The sequence below is a fragment of the Zalophus californianus genome, chromosome X (assembly GCF_009762305.2).
Source record: "Zalophus californianus isolate mZalCal1 chromosome X, mZalCal1.pri.v2, whole genome shotgun sequence".
NCBI classification, from domain to species: Eukaryota; Metazoa; Chordata; class Mammalia; order Carnivora; family Otariidae; genus Zalophus; species Zalophus californianus.
The window spans coordinates 87,973,676-87,994,487 of NC_045612.1; positions in this window are offsets into that span (position 1 = coordinate 87,973,676).

Sequence of the window (20,812 nt, forward strand, 5' to 3'; positions counted from 1 at the left end):
GAGGATTGACTGGGAAGAGACCATAAAGGAACATTCTAGAATGGTAGAAATACCTTGGTCAGGGTGGAGGTACATGGGTCTATACATTTATGAAAACTCAAAACACTATTTACCTAATATGGGAGCATTTTAATGTATGTAAATTATACCCCAATTTAAAAAATCAGAAATACTGTGGGAATGTACATTTTGGGTCAGTTTGTACCGGCAAGAAGTTCCTTGTATGCATGTCCATGTAAAATCTGTAGGATACTGACTCTTGGGAATGATCCACTGGTAACCCAGTGGAGATGGAAATCATGGGAAGAGATTAACACATAGTCCTTACTTCTCCACCCGATTACATCCCTCGCTCCCTGAGCAAAAAAAGATTTTTCTTGCATATTAACCAAATAAGTCACGGGGAGCTGTGCACTTTAAAGAGTCTGTGAAGTGAAATGACCTCTTGTTAACTGTGGGAGACTTTCTAATATCATTCATTCAGCACATATATATGGCACTAATCCTGGTCCAGGCATTGTTGTAGTCCTGGGGAGAAAGCATCAAATAAAACTGATCCATCCTCTCTACTCTAGCAGCTGTCACTTTGGTCCCAGCACCCTCAGGTGAAACTTCAGGTACGGAGAGGACAACAGGAAGATCCCTGTGAGTGTGAAGTTAAAAGAGCTGAACCTGTGAAAGCATCAATATGTTCTGGAGAAAGAGACCTATGTTTCTTTTGAAAAGGTGTATGAGCTGGTATTGTTCTGAGGTAAATCCTATGTCCTAAGTTTTGTTTGGTTGTTAACTTTCCTTTTATTGAGGGATAATATACATAGTAAAGTGTATAATATGCTCAAATATTAAGTGTAAGGTTTGATGAGTTTTTGACAACTCACTCAAGTCCAGACATAGAATATTCCCCAGAGGTCTCCCTCATGACACTTCTGGTCTATACACTGCCTCCCACCCAAGGTAACCACTGGCCTCCTTCCTGTCCCCATAGACTAGATTGACCTGTTCTAGAGTTTCAGGTAATCATACAGTACAGAGTCTTACATATGGTGTCATAGAGTCATATGGAATCCATGTACCTAGAGTCATATAGTATGGAGTCTTTTGTGTCTGGTTTCTTTCACTCAGCATAAGGCTTTTGAAGTTCATCCATGTTGTATCAGGCAGTTTCTTTTCTTTGCTGAATAATATTCCATTGCATGGATATACCAAAATTTGTCTACCCATTCACAAGTTGATGGAAATTTGGACTGTTTCTTGTTTTTCCCATTATGAATGAATTCTCAGATTTCCTAGATTCACTATAACTCCATCTTTAACCTCTTTCTTGTGGCCAAGGAGGGAAAACAGGAAGCCCGAAGTCACTGAAAGAGAAAGAAAGTGCAACTTGAGAAGGACTGTGGTTGTGAAGCTAGCCTTGGTCTTATTTTAATACAGGGGAGCTAGCAAAACAAGCAAACAAATAAGCAAGGCTTAACAAGGGTTTTTAACCAACTTTAGGAACGCAGAGTGGAGGCTTTCCAGAATAGGCTCCCCAAATAGGGTGCCAAAGTGAAGGGATTTCTTCACCCCACAGAGCAGGGCTTCTCTGTGATTTGTTATTGCATGGGTTGAACGGGAAGAGACCTTAGGCCCAGTTTCTTGCTCAGCTTATGAGAATAGAAAACGTTAGAAAATGGCAAAGAGGCCAAGGATGTAGGTGTGAGTACTCCAGGACCCACTTAGGGCAGGATCCTGTTCAGTCTTCCCCAGGGCTTATGGCACAAAACTCCTGGGGGTGGCAATGAGGAGGAGAGAAAACACTTGGAGTCCCTCACCCTACATAATTGGCCACAAGTGAGCATCCTGTCCACATTCTGCTATGATAAATATGTCATCCCTGTTGTACATATTCATGAGACAACCCTGTTTTCCATGGCCCAGGACACTCATAAGTCCCCCGTAGAAGAAAAGTACCTAGAAGGGTAATGGAATGGAGATACCCCTGAACATTGGCATTTCACCTAAGTAGAACAAGCTAGGGAAATGATAGGCAGAAAAAACTTTCCAACACATGCACTATTTAATTTATTCCCCCACTAAATCCTCAAAAAAAATAAGGATTATTATTGCCATTTTACTGATCCAAAAAGTGTAGCTTAGAGAGTTTAGGTTATGTGCCTGACTCTGTCTAAGTTCTGTGGTAGAGCTGAGCTTACAACCCAGATGTTTTGACACCAGCGCCTTGTCTGCAGTGATACCTGAAGGGGCTTGCTAGACACATAAAATCCGTGTTATTCCCCAACATCCTAGCAAGTGATAGCTGTGATCAAGTGCTAGCAAGTGGTAGCTGAGACAGGTAAATTGTGGTATCACATTTTCCCCATTTTTTCCTCAGCATTTGTATCAAGTTTTGTCTTGTGGGTTTTGAGACCATTATATATATTAAGTGCATACGGTTTTAAATTAAGTCTTTTTAGTGATTTGAATTTTTTTTATCATTATCCAGTTATTCTCTTCTAGTGTTTTGACCTTAGTGTCTATATTGTCTGCTATTAATATAACTATACCATCCCTTAACTTTCAACCTTTCTGTTCTTATGTTTTAGATGTCTCCAGATTGTAACTTGCATTTTTATCCCAGTGCCAATATTTATCTTTTAGCTGGTGAGTTTAGTCTATTACATTTATTGGGGCTTATCGACATGTTTGAATTTATTTCTACTACCTTATTGTATGCTTTCTATTTATCCTATTTTTCTATTTTTATTTTTTCCCTTTATTTCTAGCCTTTTTTAGATCAAACATTTTTGTTCTTAATTTTCTCTCATTCCATTTTATCTGTTCTGATTTGTAAGTTGTTTACTCTGTGTCTATTCTTGTAAAGGTTATTTGAGCTTTCAAGCATCTATAACCACATAAATGTTTGTGAATATTTTTATCCATATCAAAATAGTACAAAGGACTAGAAAATTTTAAATTCTATCATGACTTTTCACCTATTTGCAAAAGGCACCACAAAAACCTAAGTTCCCAGAAAGGTTGATAGTAAAAGAATGGAAAAAGAATGGTTAAAATGGTACATTTTATGTTATGTATATTTTGCCACAATAAAAAGAATGAAAAAAGATACACCAAATAAATAATAACAAAAAAGCTGGTACAATTATATTGATATTAGATGAAATACACTGTAAGGGCAAAAAAGAATTGCTATTTATTCTCACTGTCTCCAGTTCCTATCCTTCCATTTTCTCTCTAACCCACTCCAATAAATATTTTGCCCCTATTACTACTGAATCAGCTTTTGGCAAAGACACCAATGACCTTCACAATGCTAAAATCAAGGGAAATTTCTCATCTTACCTGACCTATCAACATTTGATAAAGTTTATCCCTCTCTTCTTTTTTTTTTAAGATTTTTATTTATTTATTTGAGAGAGAGAGAGAGAGCAGGAGAGGGGGGAGGGTCAGAGGGAGAAGCAGACTCCCCGCGGAGCAGGGAGCCCAATGCGGGACTCGATCCCGGGACTCCAGGATCATGACCTGAGCTGAAGGCAGTCGCTTAATCAACTGAGCCACCCAGGCACCCTATCCCTCTCTTCTTGAAACCCATTAATCACTTGCCTTCTTGGATATGATTTTCTTATTTCTCCTATTTCTCTTATTCCTCATGGGCCACTCTCTCAATCTCCTTTGCCAGTTACTCTTCATCTCCCTTACCTGAAAAAGTTGAAGTACCCCAGGGCTCAGTCCCCAGACCTCTTCTCTTTCCCATCTATATGCACTCTCTAGGTAATAGCATTTTTTAAAATTTTTTAAATTTAAATTCAATTTAGTTAACATATAGTGTATTATTAGTTTCAGGGGCAGATTTTAGTGATTTTATTGATTTAGTGATTCATCAGTTGCATACAACACCCAGTGCTCATTGCCCTCCTTAATGCCCATCACCCAGTTACCCCATCCCCCCACCCACCTCCCCTCCAGCAGTCCTCAGTTTATTCCCTATAGTTAAGAGTCTCTTATGGTGGGGCGCCTGGGTGGCTCTGTTGTTAAGAATCTGCCTTCGGCTCAGGTCATGATCCCAAGGTCCTGGGATTGAGCCCCGCTTTGAGCTCCCTGCTCAGCAGGGATCCTGCTTCTCCCTCTGCCCCTCCCCCTGCTTGTGCTCATTCTCTCTTTCTCTATCTCTGTCAAATAAATAATCTTAAAAAAAAGAGTCTCTTATGGTTTGCCTCCCTCTCTGTTTTTATCTTGTTTTATTTTTCCTTCCCTTCCCCTATGTTCATCTGATTTCTTAAATTCCACATGTGAGTGAAATCATATGGTATTTGTCTTTCTCCGCCGGACTTATTTCGCTTAGCATATTATCCTCTAGTTCCAACCACGTCGTTGCAAATGGCAAGATTTCATTCTTTTTGATGACCGAGTAATATTCATATATATATATGAATATATATATATACCACATCTTCTTTATCCATTCATCTGTCAATGGACATCTGGACTCTTTCCATACTTTGGCTATTGTGGACATTGCTGCTATAAACACTGGGGTGCATGTGCCCCTTCAAATCACTATTCTTTGGATAAATATCTAGTAGTGCAATTGCTGGGTTGTAGGGTCGTTCTATTTTTAACTTTTTGAGGAACCTCCACACTGTTTTCCAGAGTGTCTGCTCTAGGTAATAGCATTTAATCTCATGGTTTTAAGTACCATTTCTAGACCAAGACCTTTGAATTTATATCTACAGGTTTACATTCAGACTCATGGAAAAGTACACAGAGACATCTTTCACTTAGGTGCCATGTAGGCATTTCTAACTTAACATGTTAACAGCCAAATTCCTTTCTCCCCACCAACACCATCCAAGACTGGCATTCCCATAATCTTTTCTCTTAAGGAACTGAAAACTCTAATATTTTGATTTGCTCATGTGAGAAATACTTGGCCCCCTCTTTTGTATCATTCTTGACTTCTTTCTTTTTTCCTCTCGCATGCCACATCCAACTCATCAGAAAAACTGTTATGTCTATCTTGAAAATTTATCCAGAATCCTACAACTTATTGCCCCCATCCATAGCTGCCACCCTTATAGAAACCACATTATCTCTCACCTGGATTTCATAAGGTCATAAAGGAGGAGTGCTCATGAGTGGGATTAGTGCCTTTATAAGAGTCACGAGAAAGCTTGCTTCCTCTGTTCTGCTTTCAGCCATGTGGGGATACAATGAGAAGTCTGTGGTCTGTGACCCAGAAGTGTGCTCTCACCAGAACCCAACTATGCTGGCACCCTGATCTTGAACTTCCCACCTCCAGAACTGTGAGAAATAAATTTCTGTTTTTTATAAGCCACTAGCTTATGGTATTTTGTTATAGCAACCCAAGCAGACTAAGATTATCCTTGTGAGTATAAGATGGCTCCTCCAACCATGGCATTGTGCCCACTTTCCTGACGGAAAAAAAACATGGGAAAGGGCAAAGAGGAAAATGTGAAGAGAATAAGCCTGGTGATACACTTCCCTTTCTCGGAGTTTCCTTGAAGTACCAAGTGATCTGTGCCAACTTCCCATTGGCCATAATTGTGGTTCTTATGCTGCAAAAAAATGGCTGGGAGATAGTTTATTCATAATAGTGCACATTACAAGGCTGAGAAAAAAAATCAGTGTTCTCTAAGCATAGAAAAAGAGGAGAATGGATAATAGGTAAGTAGCTAGACGTATTTGCCATACTAGAGCAGTGAGAAACCTATTTAAAACATGGAGAAAGAAATGCCAGGATGAAGATTTAAAAGTCAGTACAGGGGTCAAAAGGTATAAACTTCCAGTTATAAAATAAGTAAGTCATGGGGATGTAATATATATATATATATATATATATATATATATATATATATATATATATATATATATATAAAGAGTCAGTATGGCCAATATAGATTTCTTCCAAATTCAGAATACAGACCCTAAATTGGGAAAAAAATACAATCAAGAGCAAAGACAGACTTTGAGAACCTTGGCTGTATGGGCATATTGGCAATTACAGGGATAAGGTGTAGACATTTTAGGTAATTTACTAACAGTGATTCTATGACAATTGAGATTGATGTTAACAAAAAGAAGTTATCATCAGAAATCGCCAGTAGGGAGAAATTGATTAAGAGCCCATATAAAAATGTTAAATTTAAAGAACATAAATAGGTTTCTCACTGAGCTTAAGCTGGGTTTGTATGGTTGATGTCCGGTTCATGAGAAAGGGCACATGGTGTGTGACAATTGCACAGAGGATAAGAGGAGCTTCCATGAAACAGCTGCCAACATTTTTTTTAAAGATTTTATTTATTTATCTGACAGAGAGAGACACAGCGAGAGAGGGAACACAAGCAGGGGGAGCGGGAGAGGGAGAAGCAGGCTTCCCACCGAGCAGAGAGCTCGATGGGGGGCTTGATCCCAGGACCCTGAGTCCATGACCTGAGCCGAAGGCAGACGCTCAATGACTGAGCCACCCAGGCACCCCCAGCTGCCAACATTTTCACTCTCAGGGGTTCTCAGCGGCAAATGAGCAAACCGAAGCTCTCGTCAATCCAATATAAGTCTTTGAAAAAGATCCCAAACTCAAATACCCTTTCTGTGCCCCCAACACACTGAGGATCTCTGATATCTGAAACTCATGCCAACCTTAGATACACATTTAAGGAACCCCAAGCCTTTTAACCATGGAGGAAACAAATAGTCAATGAAAAGTACAGGTCTTCATTTTCATAGGGAAGTCATTAGACAGAAAGCCCCATAATAGCAGGGATCATTTCTGTCCCATGTACTGGTGTTTTCCCAGTCCCAGCCCACATCCTGGAACACAATAGGTACTGAGGAAATACTTGCCCCATAAATGACTAAGTCAAGGAATGATGCCATACACCAGATTGCTGTAGTTCTTCCACGTCCCATCTCTGTATGGAGTCCTCTGAGTGAAGTCCAACAAATCCTACTCCTCCCCAGGGGAAGTCCGCAGCCACATACTTGAAGACCGCTGATTCCAATAAAACCACACAGATTCTGGGGTGCCTGGGTGGCTTTGTCTGTTAAGCTCTGACTCTTGATTTTTGGTTATGCTCTGACTCTGGATTTTGGCTCAGGTCATGATCTCAAGGTCATGAGTTCAAGCCCCACATTGGGCTCTGCACTAGGCGGGGAATCTGCTTATGATTCTCTCTCTCCTTTTCCCTCTGTCCATACCCACCCCCCCCCGCTCTCTATCTCTCTCAAATAAATACATAAAAACTACACAGATTTTGGCTCACTGAGATACCATCCCCTCTAATGTTCATAGGAGGATGAGTGAGGTGATAGCCCTGTAGTATGGAGACCTGATTCAGAGGAAATTTAGATGGGTCTTCTACCCTAAGTCTCGGTGCCCACACTCACTCCCAAGGCAATCTACCATATCTAGTCTCATAACTCTAACAGCACCCCTAACACATGCCTTCACTTATATTTCCAATACTGGACTCTGAGTTTTTCCAGACTTATTCCTCTCATTCTTCAACATTAAGCACAGTCCCCAAAACAATGTAGACATGAGCAAAACATTCAATAACTGAAAAATTATTTCCATGGTGAGGACACGAATTTCTTTTTTTTTAAATTTTATTTATTTATTTCACAGAGAGAGAGAGAGAACAAGCAAGGGGAGCAGCAGAGGGAGAGGGAGAAGCAGGCCCCCTGCTGAGCAAGGAGCCTGATGTGGGGCTCGATCCCAGGACCCCGGGATCATGACCTGAGCCGAAGGCAGATGCTTAACTGACTGAGCCACCCACGCGCCCCGAGAACATGAATTTTTTGAGACGAAGATATATTTATCTCCTTCCATAGCGTCTACCACAGCCCTCAGCAGAATGTGATCCACAGGGGAGGGCAGTCAGCTTGGGTGAGGAGTTGAATGGGAACATTTTTGTGTAGTCCCTCCCTACCCACAAGCAGCCCAGAGACCTGGCAAAACATGATCAGGAATCCAGGCAATGATTGCTACAGTCTGTTTCAGGAAACTCCTAGCCAGGCAAAAGAGAGATGTCTACCTGATGCCTACCTTTTGGAGAAAGATCGAATTCTTATTCACTTGTCACAAATTTGTCATCAACCCAGACATCATTATTTCCTCCCCTGTGTCTTTTTCAGGAGACAGGCTGCTAAGACTGTGGAGCCAAGAGAATCCAGGCTTCCCACATTTCACAGTCATAAGCCTGGATCATGGCACACACACTAATTTTGAGCTCTTCCTCTCTCCCTACACAGTCACACACTGCTGTCATAAGAATTCAGGGCAGTGGAGGGGCCCCTGGGTGGCTCAGTCTGTTAAGCATCCGGCTCTTGATTTTGGCTCAGGTCATGATCTCAGGATGGTGAGATCCAGCCCCACGTTGGGCTCCATGCCGGGCATGGAGCCTGCTTAAGATTCTCTCTCTCTCTCTCCTTCTCCCTCTGCCTCCTCCTCACTCTAAAAAATTAACTAGGGACCCCTGGGTAGCTCAGTCGGTTAAGCGTCTCCCTTCAGCTCAGGTCATGATCCCAGGGTCCTGGGTTCGAGCACCACATTGGGCTCCTTGCTCAGTGGGGAGCCCGCTCCTCCCTCTGCCTGCCGCTCCCCCTGCTCGTGCTGTCTCTCTCCCTCTCTCTGTCTCTCTCTCTCTCTCTGACAAATAAATAAATAAAATCTTTTTTAAAAATTAAAAAATTAAAATTAACTAAAATTTAAAAAAAAAATTTTTTTAAAGAATTCAGGGTAGTCATGTCTCACCCAGCATCAGAAAAGAGGACTCTGAGTCTTGCTGTCCACGAGGAAGAGATTAACAGTTCCAGCTTGAGAATACAGCTGCCAGGTCAACCTCATATACCCTCCTTGATCTGGGGGTAGTATCTGTCATCTTGTTTCACCACCAATCATCAGCCAGTAGTAATGCAACCTCCTGACTACACATGGGAAAGCCTTTTAAAACGTAAAGTACTCTACCATATTCATATTGATTATTTTAAAGTGCCATTTCCTGAGGACTCACTCTGTGCTAGAGATCCCTCTGAGAACTTTACCTGCATTTGTCCATTTAACTCTTATAATTCTGCCAAGTACATATTATTTCTCCCACTTAATAGCTGAGAAAACTTGGGCACAGAGATGATTACTAACCTAAGACAGGGTTATAACATGCCCAGTGGGAAAGTGGCTAAGTCGGGATTTCAATGCAGGTCGATCGATCTCCAAAGCCTAAACTCTCCTAACCACTACACTTCTCTAGAAAAAAAAAAACTTAAAGTTTTGGAATTATTGGGGATGTTGTTATTCCTTAATACACCTAGGAGATGGTCATACAGGGTTGCTAATCCACGTGTGGTGTGCCAACCAGCAGCGTGACCTGGGAACATGCTAGAAATGAAGAATCTTGAGTCCCAACCCAGACCTCCTGAATAAAAATGAGCATCATCCTAAACAAGATCCTCAGGCATTTCAGGTGCATAGTTCCATTGGAGAAGCATTGCCTAGAATTCCGCTGTGCACCATAAAGTGCTAGCAAATGGAATGTTTCATTCCACTCAAATATTCTGGAGCTCCTCCTGCTGGCAAAACACCTGTGTTTCAGGCCCCACTGCCTGCATTTAGGCCTCCATCTCTGGCTCACTCATTTATTAAATCCGTTCAGCTATCCATTCAGCTATCTTGCTACATAGAGGCACTGAGGATTCCTCAGCGAATGCTCACAAACCAGAGCACATATGGAGAAGTTACATTCTACTGGTGAAGGGTAGAAATTAGACTAATAGTAAATTATATGCTGGATGGTGTTAAATTCTGTTGGAAAAACAAAACAGGCTGAGAGAGTGAGGTATCAAAGACAAGCACACATCCAAGAGTATCCGTATTGAGAGGCAGGGCTGATTCTGAGCCAGATAAGATAAAGTAATATCTTTCTGAGCAGAAAGATAAATAACCATCTCACAGAACACTGTAAATGGAGACCTGGTTTGCTCAAAAAAAAAAAAAAAAAGTTACTCAATCCCCAAAGCATTAGAAAGAACTAGAATATCATGGTTTTACAGAATCTCAGGAGAGATTTTTTTGATGTTGGTCTACTTCAACTTACTCTAACCGGGAGGTGCTGGAGCCAAATAGTTCTTGGCCCATCCCATCTGCACAGGGCAGAACTTGAGTCTCCTTCTAAGATGGAGGGGGGCAGGACACGAAGTGCCTAAACAGTCACCATGCCAAAAATACCTTCTACTGTTAACCCTTTCCTCATACTCCAAATCTAGTCTAATCAAGAGAAAAACATCAGACATACCCAGATTGGGGGACATTCTACAGGATATCTGGCCAGCACTTCACAAGACAGTCAAGGTCACAGAAAACAAAGAGGGAGTGACCACAGGAGACTGAGGAGACATGACAACTAAATCCAGTATGGTACCTGGATCAGATTCTAGAACAGAAAAAGACCATTAATGGAAAAACCTGGTGAAATCCAAATGAAGTTTAGAGTTTTGTTAGTAGCAATGTATCACTTTTGGTTTCTTTGTTTTGTTTTGTTTTAATTCAATTAGCCAACTTATAGTACATCATTAGTTTCAGATATAGTGTTCAATAATTTATCAGTTGCATACAACACCCAGTGCTCATCTCATCACGTGCCCTCCTTAATGCTCATCACTCAGTTCCCCCATGCCCCCACCCATCTCCCCTCCAGCAACCCTCAGTTTGTTTCCTAGAGTTAAGAGTCTCTCATGGTTTTTCTCCCTCTCTGATGACTTCCCATTCAGTTTTCCCTCCCTGCCCCTACAGTCCTCTGCCCTGTTTCTTATATTCCACATGCGAGTGAAACCATATGATAATTGTCTTTCTCTGACTGACTTATTTTGCTCAACATAATCCCCTCCAGTTCCATCCATGTCAATGTAAACGGTAAGCATTCATCCTTTCTGATGGCTGAGTAATATTCCATTGTATATGTATACCACATCTTCTTTATCCATTCATCTGTTGAATAGTTTCTTCATTTTTGGAAAATATACCATGGAAATGTAAGATCTTAATAATGTAATGAGGGAAATTGGGTAAGGGATATACAGAAACCCTACTATCTTTCCACCTTTTTTGTAAATCTAAAGTGATTCCAAATTAAAGAATTTTTATCTTTTTTAAAAAAAGATTTTATTTATTTGACAGAGAGAGAGAGAGAGCACAAACAGGGGGAGCGGCAGGCAGAGGGAGAGGGAGAAGCAGGCTCCCCACTGAGCAGGGAGCCTGATGCAGGACTCGATCCCAGGACCCTGGCATCATGACCTGAGCCAAAGGCAGATGCTTAACTGACTGAGCCACCCAGGCGCCCCCCTTTTTTATTTCTTTTATTTTTTAATATTTTATTTATTTATTTGACAGAGAGAGAGATAGCAAGAGAGAGATGGATTTTAAAAAAATTCAGTTCAAAGACTGGCAAAAGGTTGAAACTTGTTGAAGCTGGATGGTAAGTGCAAGGCGGAGTCATTGTACTATTCTCTCCACTTTGATGTATGTTTGAGATTACCCATCATAAAAAACATATTTTAAAGAAAAATGAGCTCGTTCTGATTCTTTGAAAAATTTAATGAGGCAAACATGTAGCAGAATAAGAGAAGCAATTAAGAAAAAAAAGGAGAGAAAAGGCATCCTGAAAATAAGATGAAAAGAGAGAAATAACTACAGGTAACAATTATGTTAAAAGACTTACAGAATATTGTAAACAATTACACATTAATTCAAAACCTAGTTGATATCACTTGAATCTGCATACCAATCTTAGCATCACTAAAGATGGGATGACAGACATTATGTCTGTCAATGAGAATACAGGGCAATAGGAAGCACGATCAAAAATAAAATGAACCTAAATTTAATCCTATGAAGCACGATCAAAAAAAAAAAAAAATGAACCTAAATTTAATCCAGCATCCAGATCTAGGTCACATTTACAAGAAACACCAAGAATGGAAAAACAAATTAAAAGACTCCATGATGAAAAAAATCAGTTGAGTCCAGGTTATGGGACATTCTACTAGAGCCAATAACCAGAATTCTCCACCAAATCAATTTCATTTAAAAAGGGAGGAAACTGGGCGCCTGGGTGGCTCAGTTGGTTAAGCGACTGCCTTCGGCTCAGGTCATGATCCTGGAGTCCCGGGATCGAGTCCTGCGTTGGGCTCCCTGCTCAGCGGGGAGTCTGCTTCTCCCTCTGACCCTCTTCTCTCTCATTCTCTCTCTCTCATTCTCTCTCTCTCAAATAAATAAATAAAATCTTTTTTTTAAAAAAGGGAAGAAACTGTTATGATTTGAGACATAACACCCAAATACGAGGTATGAACTTTTTTTCTATATCTCTGCCTCCATTCCCCTGGATCATTTCAAAGCAAATTCCAGACACTCTATAATTCCTTCTTAGTTATGCTTAATGTTACCCCTCCAAATAAGAATGCCTTTGAAAGTAATGACTATAATATCATTACCACACCTAAAAATTTTACAATTCCAGATTATCAGCAAGTGTCTAGTGTTCAAATGTCCCCAATTATATCATACATTTTTAAATGAATTGTTTGAATCATGATGCAAATAAGTCTCACACATTATAGCTGGTGGATATCTTTCTTATATTTCTTAATCTATGTACTCCTTACCCACCCCTTTTATCCCTCCTTGCATGTATTTGTCGATGAAAAGAGATAGTCTTGAAGAAGGTCAATGAATGTATTTGGAATGAATTTCCAAATGCACCCCACGGTATTAGTTTACATGTTCCTCTGTTTTCTACATTTCTGGCCCATTGGTGGGTAGCTCTGTTGATAAGATTCTGATTCAATTTTTTGTCACTTATATCATTTATGCTCCAGAGGTGTGTGACCAATGTGCTTTCATGAGGTTGGGATGCCAGATTGACAGTCATTTTTTGTGTGTGTGATTTTATTAGTAATTGGTGGTTATTGCCTAATTACACTAACTCAAAATGGTTTACGAAATGATTTTCTATCACTCTTCTTCACTTGTTAGAAAAGCACTTTTATAAAGAAAAGCTTTCTCTCATCAACTATTAACTTATCTTTGATCAAAAATGCTACAAGAAAAGCAGAATAAATGTTTGATTCTTCCCCTTTATTTAAGCAAATTTTAAGTTAATGAAGTGGTTTATGAGCATCTCCAAATGTGATGAAAGAGTTGCTTTTATATCAATATGAACTTTTGGATTTAAACATATTTAATGTGCTTTGATCCATTGCAATTATCTCTAATGGTGCTCAAATTGTCCCATCTTTCACCAGCGGGAGCTTTTGCAATTGGTTTCTGAATTCTTTTCACATGTCAACAGTAGTCTTTGAAAGCTTCCTAGCCAGCTGGAATAACATAATGGTCCAATATCATGTTATACATTTCCTTCTACAGTCGTAAAATCACTCCCTGATTGCTTTTAGTGAGTAATGGTGTATATATAGGCTCCCATCCAGATACTGGGAATGCTCAATGTCCTGCACTGACCAATGCTTCTAAGTCTTTTCCACAAACAGAGCTAGGAAATAAGTACATTTTTAACCATAAAAGACATCACGAGTCACATTGATACTTACTCATATTTTTTATTTTGAGTGTAGTAAACATACAGTGTTATATTAGTTTTAGGTGTACAATCTAGTGATTCAACAGTTCCATATTTACTCAGTGCATATCAGTATAAGTGTACTCTTTTTTTTCTCTATTTTCTTTTTCTTTATTTTTTATCGTTATGTTAATCACCACACATTACATCATTAGTTTTGGATGTAGTGTTCCACGTTTCATTGTTTGCGTATAACACCCAGTGCTCCATGCAGAACGTGCCCTCTTTAATACCCATCACCAGGCTCACCCATCCCCCTACCCCCTCCCCTCTAGAACCCTCAGTTTGTTTTTCAGAGTCCATCGTCTCTCATGGTTCATCTCCCCCTCCAATTTCCCCCCCTTCATTCTTCCCTTCCTGCTATCTTCTTCTTCTTTTTTTTCTTAACATATATTGCATTATTTGTTTCAGAGGTACAGGTCTACAGTATAAGTGTACTCTTAATCCCCTTCACCTATTTCACCCATTCCCCCACCTACCTCCCCTCTGGTAACCTCCAGTTTGTTCTCTATAGTTAAGAATCTGTTTCTTGGGGGTGCCTGGGCGGCTCAGTCGGTTGAGCATCTGCCTTCGGCTCGGGTCATGGTCCCGGGGTCCTGGGATCGAGCCCCACGTCGGGCTCCCTGCTCCGCAGGAGGCCTGCTTCTCCCTCTCCCACTCCCCCTGCTTGTGTTCCCTCTCTCGCAGTCTCTCTCTCTGTGTCAAATAAATAAATAAAATCTTAAAAAAAAAAAAAAGAATGTTTCTTGGTTTGTCTTTTGTTTCTTTCCTTTGTTCATTTGTTTTGTTTCCTAAATCCCACACAGGAGTAAAATCATATGGCGTCTTTCTCTGACTGACTTATTTTCCTCAGCATTATACTCTCTAGCTCCATCCATGTTGTTGCAATGGCAAGATTTCATTTTTTTTTATGGCTGAATACTATTCCATTGTATATGTATACCACTTCTTCTTTATCCATTCCTCTATCCATGGACACTTGGGCTGCTTCCATAGTTTGGCTATTGTAAATAATGCTGCAATAAGTCTAGGAATGCATACAACCGTTTGAATTAGTGTTTTCATATTCTTTAGGTAAATATCCAGTAGGGTGATTACTGGATCATACAGTAGTTCTATTTTTAATTTTTGAGGAACCCCTGTACTGTTCTTCAGAGTGGCTGTACCAGTTTGCATTCCCACCAACTGTGCATGAGTGTTCCTTTTTCTCCACGTCCTCCCCAACACTTGTTTCTTGTGTTGATTTTAGCCATTCTGACAGGTGTGCAGTGATATCTCATTATAGTTTTGATTTGCATTTCCCTACTGATAAGTGATGTTGAACATCTTTTCATGTGTCTGTTGGCCATCTGTATGTTTTCTTTGGAGAAATGTCTGTTCATGCCATCTGCCCATTTTTTAATTGGATTATTTGGTGGGGAGTTTTTTTGGTGTGGAATTTTAGAAGTTCTTTATGTATTTTGGATACTAACCCTTTATCAAATATGTCATTTGCAAATATCTTCTGCCATTCAGTAGGTTTTCTTTTAGTTTTGTTGGTTGTTTCCTCTGCTGTGTAGAAGTTTTTTGTTTTGATGTAGTCCCAATAGTTTATTTTTGCTTTTATCTCCCTTGTCTCAGGAGACATATCTAGAAAAATGTTGAGGCTGGCTTTGTGGGCTAATACATGATCTATTCTGGAGAATGTTCCATGTACATTTGAAAAGAATGTGTATTCTTCTGTTTTAGGATGGAATGTTCTGAATATATCTGTTAAATCCATCTGGTCCAGTGTGTTATTCAAAACCACTGTTTCCTGTTTGATTTTCTGTTTAGATGATCTGTCCATTGACGTAAGTGGGGTGTTAAAGTCCTCTACTAGGGGCGCCTGGGTGGCTCAGTCGTTAAGTGGCTGCCTTCGGCTCAGGTCATGATCCCAGAGTCCTGAGATCGAGCCCCGCGTCGGGCTCCCTGCTCGGCGGAGAGCCTGCTTCTTCCTCTCCCTGTCTGCCGCTCTGCCTACTTAAGCTCTCTCTCTCTGTTTTTGTTTTTTTTAAAGATTTTATTTATTTATTTGACAGAGAGAGACACAGCGAGAGAGGGAACACAAGCAGGGGGAGTGGGAGAGGGAGAAGCAGGCTTCCCGCTGAGCAGGGAGCCTGATGCGGGGCTCGATCCCAGGACCCTGGGATCATGACCTGAGCCGAAGGCAGACTCTTAACCACTGAGCCACCCAGGCGCCCCTTTCTCTATCTCTGTTAAAAAAAAAATCTTTAAAGTCCTCTACTATTATTGTATTACTGTCGATTAGTTCCTTTATGTTTGTTAGTAACTGTTTTATGTATTTGGGTGCTCCCATGTTGGGTGCATAAACATTTATAATTGTTATATCTTCTTGTTGGATTGTCCCCTTTATTAGTATAAAGTGTCCTTCTTTGTCTCTTGTTAAGTCTTTTTTTAAAAGTCTATTTTGTCCAAAAGAAGTATTGCAACCCCCATTTTCTTTTGGAACTTTTTTTTTTAAAGATTTTTCTTATTTACTTGAGAGAGAGAGAGGAAGAGAGAGAGAGCATGAGCGTGGGGAGAGGCAGAGAGCCAATGTGGGGCTCGATCCCAGGACTCTGAGATCATGACCTGAGCTGAAGGCAGATTCTTAATTGACTGAGCCACCCAGATGCAGCCCCAGCTTTCTTTTGACATCCATTTGCATGATCGATGTTTCACCATCCCCTCACTTTCAATCTGCAGATGTCTTTTGGTCTGAAATGAGTCTCTCATAGGCAGTCTATAGATGGGTCTTTTTTTTTTTTATGCATTCCTTTACCTGATGTCTTTTAATGGTTTGCAAATTCTAAAATATTCATTCTCTCAGCCTTTTACAGGAAAAGGACCACAGAGGATTGTTTAGAATATTTAAATCCACACATTAAATATATGGCTTCATTACTAACATTCTATATAGTACCTGATGAAATTATGCCCATTATCTATTAGAACCCAGTTATAAAGATACAGCCATAATTTAGTTTGATTAGCATGAATTCAGCAGACTAATAATAGTTCAGAAAGCATATATTTCTATTACGTATTATACATAGTCATCATTGCACTATATGTCCATGATTCTAAATAATTCTTTTGTATTATCCATAAACAAATTTGCTTTCAAAGGTTGTTTGGCAGTAATCCGAAATATTTTACTTTATAAAACCAAATGATGGTTATTTTTAGGGGCACCTGGGTAGCTCAGTCGGTTAAGTGTCCTACTCTTGATTTCAGCTCAGGTCTTGATCTCAGGGTTGTGAGTTCAAGCCCCGTATTGGGCTCCAAGCTGGGCGTGGAGCCTACTTAAAAAAATAAATAAATAAAAATAAACAATTAAAATTAAAAAAAGCTACTTCTGTATTTACTCCCTAAACAACATGTAACAATATTGGCTTCCCCCCATACCTGTCAACTGCAGCCAACGTGGAGATGAGCCTCTCAGATTCCTCTTCAGGAAAGGACTCATTGCCCAGCTGTGAGAAGTGTAGTTACTTGAGAGTCTCCAGTTAGCTCTGCTGGGCTTCACCTCAGCCTTAGCGCCAAGGTCCTACTATTCCCAGGGCTGTCTCCAGCCTATGACTGAGCAATGAGGGGGTTCAAAGGGCTCGGTGGGACTCCTCTAACAGGCAATCTCTGCTCTGGAGCTCTAGGTTGGGCTAGCTGCAAGTCTGCCTGGTTGGCATCATGGTCTGAAGCTCCCTCTGTCCAATCTTCCTTCCCCGCTCTTCTTTCACAGGTGCCCAATACACCTGCACTTCTAACTCCATGTCAGTATCTGCTTCCTGGAAATTTAGGCTGTGACACCAACAGTATATTACAAATCCTTTTGGTCTTTTCCAACCTGATACATGAAAAACAGCATTTCACATGTTTTATTTTGCATTTCTCCATTATGATTGAGGATGAACACATTTTCATGTATTTAAAAGTGAGCTGCATATCTAGGAATGGTCTCTGTCTAGTTTCTTTCAAATTGTTGGGCTTTTACATTGATTTGTAGGAGTACTTTACATATTAGGTAAACTAGCCATTGATTGCATCTGTTGCAAATTTTTCTTTGCAACTTGCCATTTGGCTTTAAGGTTTTTAAGGTTAATTGTGCATACATGAATTTTATGAACACAGTGTATCAATATGTTCTCTCATGACTTCAGAATTTTATGTCATCACTAGAAAGGACTTCACTCTAAGATAGTAATAAATAAATATTCTCCCACTTTTTTTCCTTCTCACAGACTGATGGTTCCACTTTTACGTTTAAATCATTTAAATCTTTAATCTACCTGGAATTTATTTTAGTGTAGGAAGTAAGGGAGAGTTCTAATTTTATTGTTTCCTAGAGAATGGCATGAAACATTTCCTTCTGCTGATGAACTGGTATGCTTTTTCCTTGTGGACAATACAAATCACTTAACTGACTCCATTTCCCCTTTTGCTATTGTTGTAGGAAGATGAGAGACAAATTCACAGTTAAGCACAGAATTTCATACCTACATCCCAATTTTCCCTGATGTTAATCTTCTATTTGTTTGTATTTTTTTTAAAGATTTTATTTATTTGAGAGAGAGAGAATGAGAAATAGAGAGCACGAGAGGGAAGAGGGTCAGAGGGAGAAGCAGACTCCCTGCTGAGCAGGGAGCCCGATGTGGGACTCGATCCCGGGACTCCAGGATCATGACCTGAGCCGAAGGTAGTCGCTTAACCAACTGAGTCACCCAGGTGCCCTATTTGTATTTTTTGTAATCCTACCTTTATTTTTTCAATTTTATGATATATATTCTTATCAGGTTCCAAATATCCAGTGGAAAATAAAGTAGGCAGTAAATGAACACATAAGCTCTAACTCATCTGGGCCTCAGTCATTTCTTGCTCTTCCTTCCTTGTGGGTGGGTTGGCTGGGAGGGAGAGAAAATACAAATGGAGATGAGAGACACGGTCTGCCTCATGTCTCCCAGAAGCACCAGCATGAAAATGCCCACCCATAAGCCAGGTAAGAGGTCACCAGTGGAAGCTTGGGAGGCCCACATACTTAGAGCCCCAACACATGTATTGGTGATTGAGAGGGTTGTATAGAGCTGACATGATTGGGGCTGGCAAACTTCTCCTATTAAAGGCCAGATAGTTAATACTTTAGGATTTCCAGGCTATACGGTCTCTGTGGCAACTACTCTTCCAGTAATAAGCATGAAAGCTACCACAGACAATAAATAAGCAAATGAGTATAGCAGTGCTCCAATAAAACTTTATTTTTCGACACTGACATCTGAATTTTATGTACTTTTCAAACATCACAAAATATTCTTCTTTTTACTTTTTCCAAGCATTTAAAACAGTGAAAACAGTATTCTTAGGATTGCAGGCTGTGGGAAAAGGATCAGCAAACCCTTGATGCAGAGCTTAGATGAGGAAGTTTGTTATGGGGAATATGTGTATAATTGTCACTTAATACTTGATTGCCAATGCAGTGACCTCCTTCAGATCAATTTCTACTTCTAGAAATTGATTACAAGGAAATAATCGTGGTGGTACACAAAAATCTGAAAACAAAGGCTATTATCCCATCCTGGATTATAACAATGAAAAAAACTAGGACACATCCAAACATCCAAGAACATAGGAGTGGCTCAAAAATCTGAGGCCGTCCAAAACACGGAATGCTATGCAGCCAGGTCAACAATTATCGTGTGGTTCAGAAAGAGAGAAAGCAAATGCAGCCAAATATTAACATTTGTCAAGTCTAAATGCAGGCTCTATGGGTCTTCACTGCCAACTTTTCTATAGTTTTAAACTGTAAAAATAAAGTTGGGTACATGTTTTTAAAAAGTGAAAAATGGGGGCACCTGGGTGGTTCAGTGTCTGCCTTGGGCTCAGGTCATGGTCCCAAGGTCATGACTCCCAGGTCATGACTCCCAGATCATGACCCCAAGTCGGGCTCCTGGCTCAGCTGGGAGCCTGCTTCTCCCTCTGCCCGTCCCCCTGCTGGTGCTCTTTCTCTCTCAAATAAATAAATAGAATCTTTAAAAAAAAAAAAAAGTAAAAAATGTTTTTGTGAAATATAAGTTAATAGGCTTCAACGGACCCATCTCCATCTCATTAGAACTCTGTGTTCTTTTGTGTTAAATAAAGATAAACATAACACCCTTTTTTTCACAGGAAAATGGTATAGATTAACTCAGTAATAGTTGTCTAACTACCTGGTGTCTGTCTCAGTCACACCAAATGTAATTTTAACTATGTGAAACATGAGAAGACTTACAAAAAAAAATTCTTAAAAATCATGTTTCCTTTACAATCATCTTGTTCTAAGGGCAAAGAAAAGCTTGATTTGCTTAGGTATTGAGCATTTGAAAGAAAAACTTGCTTTTACACACGAAACACACCAAGCGGTTGAGAAGACTTCACTGGTAGGAGTGGGTGCTCTAGGCCCTGTAGGCGGAACAGCATTTGAGGGATCTGGTATCTGGGTTCTCCCTTCAGACTCAGGCTGGACTTCCTGGGTTTAGATGCTATTATTTGCAAATCTAACATGGGAAAATAAATTCCTTAATTTGAATGCATACAAATAAATAAAAAGTTTACACATTTAAATAAAGACAGAGGAAATATTTCTAAACAGAATAGCCGATCTTGAGCCGAGGACTTCAGCGACCCTCCACTTGACGCCTGTCTTAAACGAGGTAATAGACATAGTGCGTTGTCAGTATCTACTTGGATCCCAGTTAGGGATTGCAGGTTGCAAAACTGGAGTTATCAAAGATGAGTTTCAGGAAATCTGTCTCCGTTTAAAAAAAAATTTTTTTTTTAATGCTCACATTCATTCCCATTATCGGGAGTCAAACCCAGATCTCCGGTGTGAAAAATCAAAATCCACGGCGATAGTTCTCAGGGAGGAACTCTTCCTTTTACAAACCAGAACCATAAATCAGTTCTTGCCCGTCTACTTCCGAAGCTCTGACTTTTATTTTTTTTTTATTTTTTTTTTTTTTTAAGAAATTTACAGGTGTAATTTTATTATTCTTTGTACTGTATCTAAATGTAACTGAGACATATTACTGCTTTAAACGAAGCTCTGACTTTTAAATACTAAATGCTTTACTCTCTCTACCTCCACCTGTGCGCCCCGCCTCCCCCAGAACCCGCCAAAT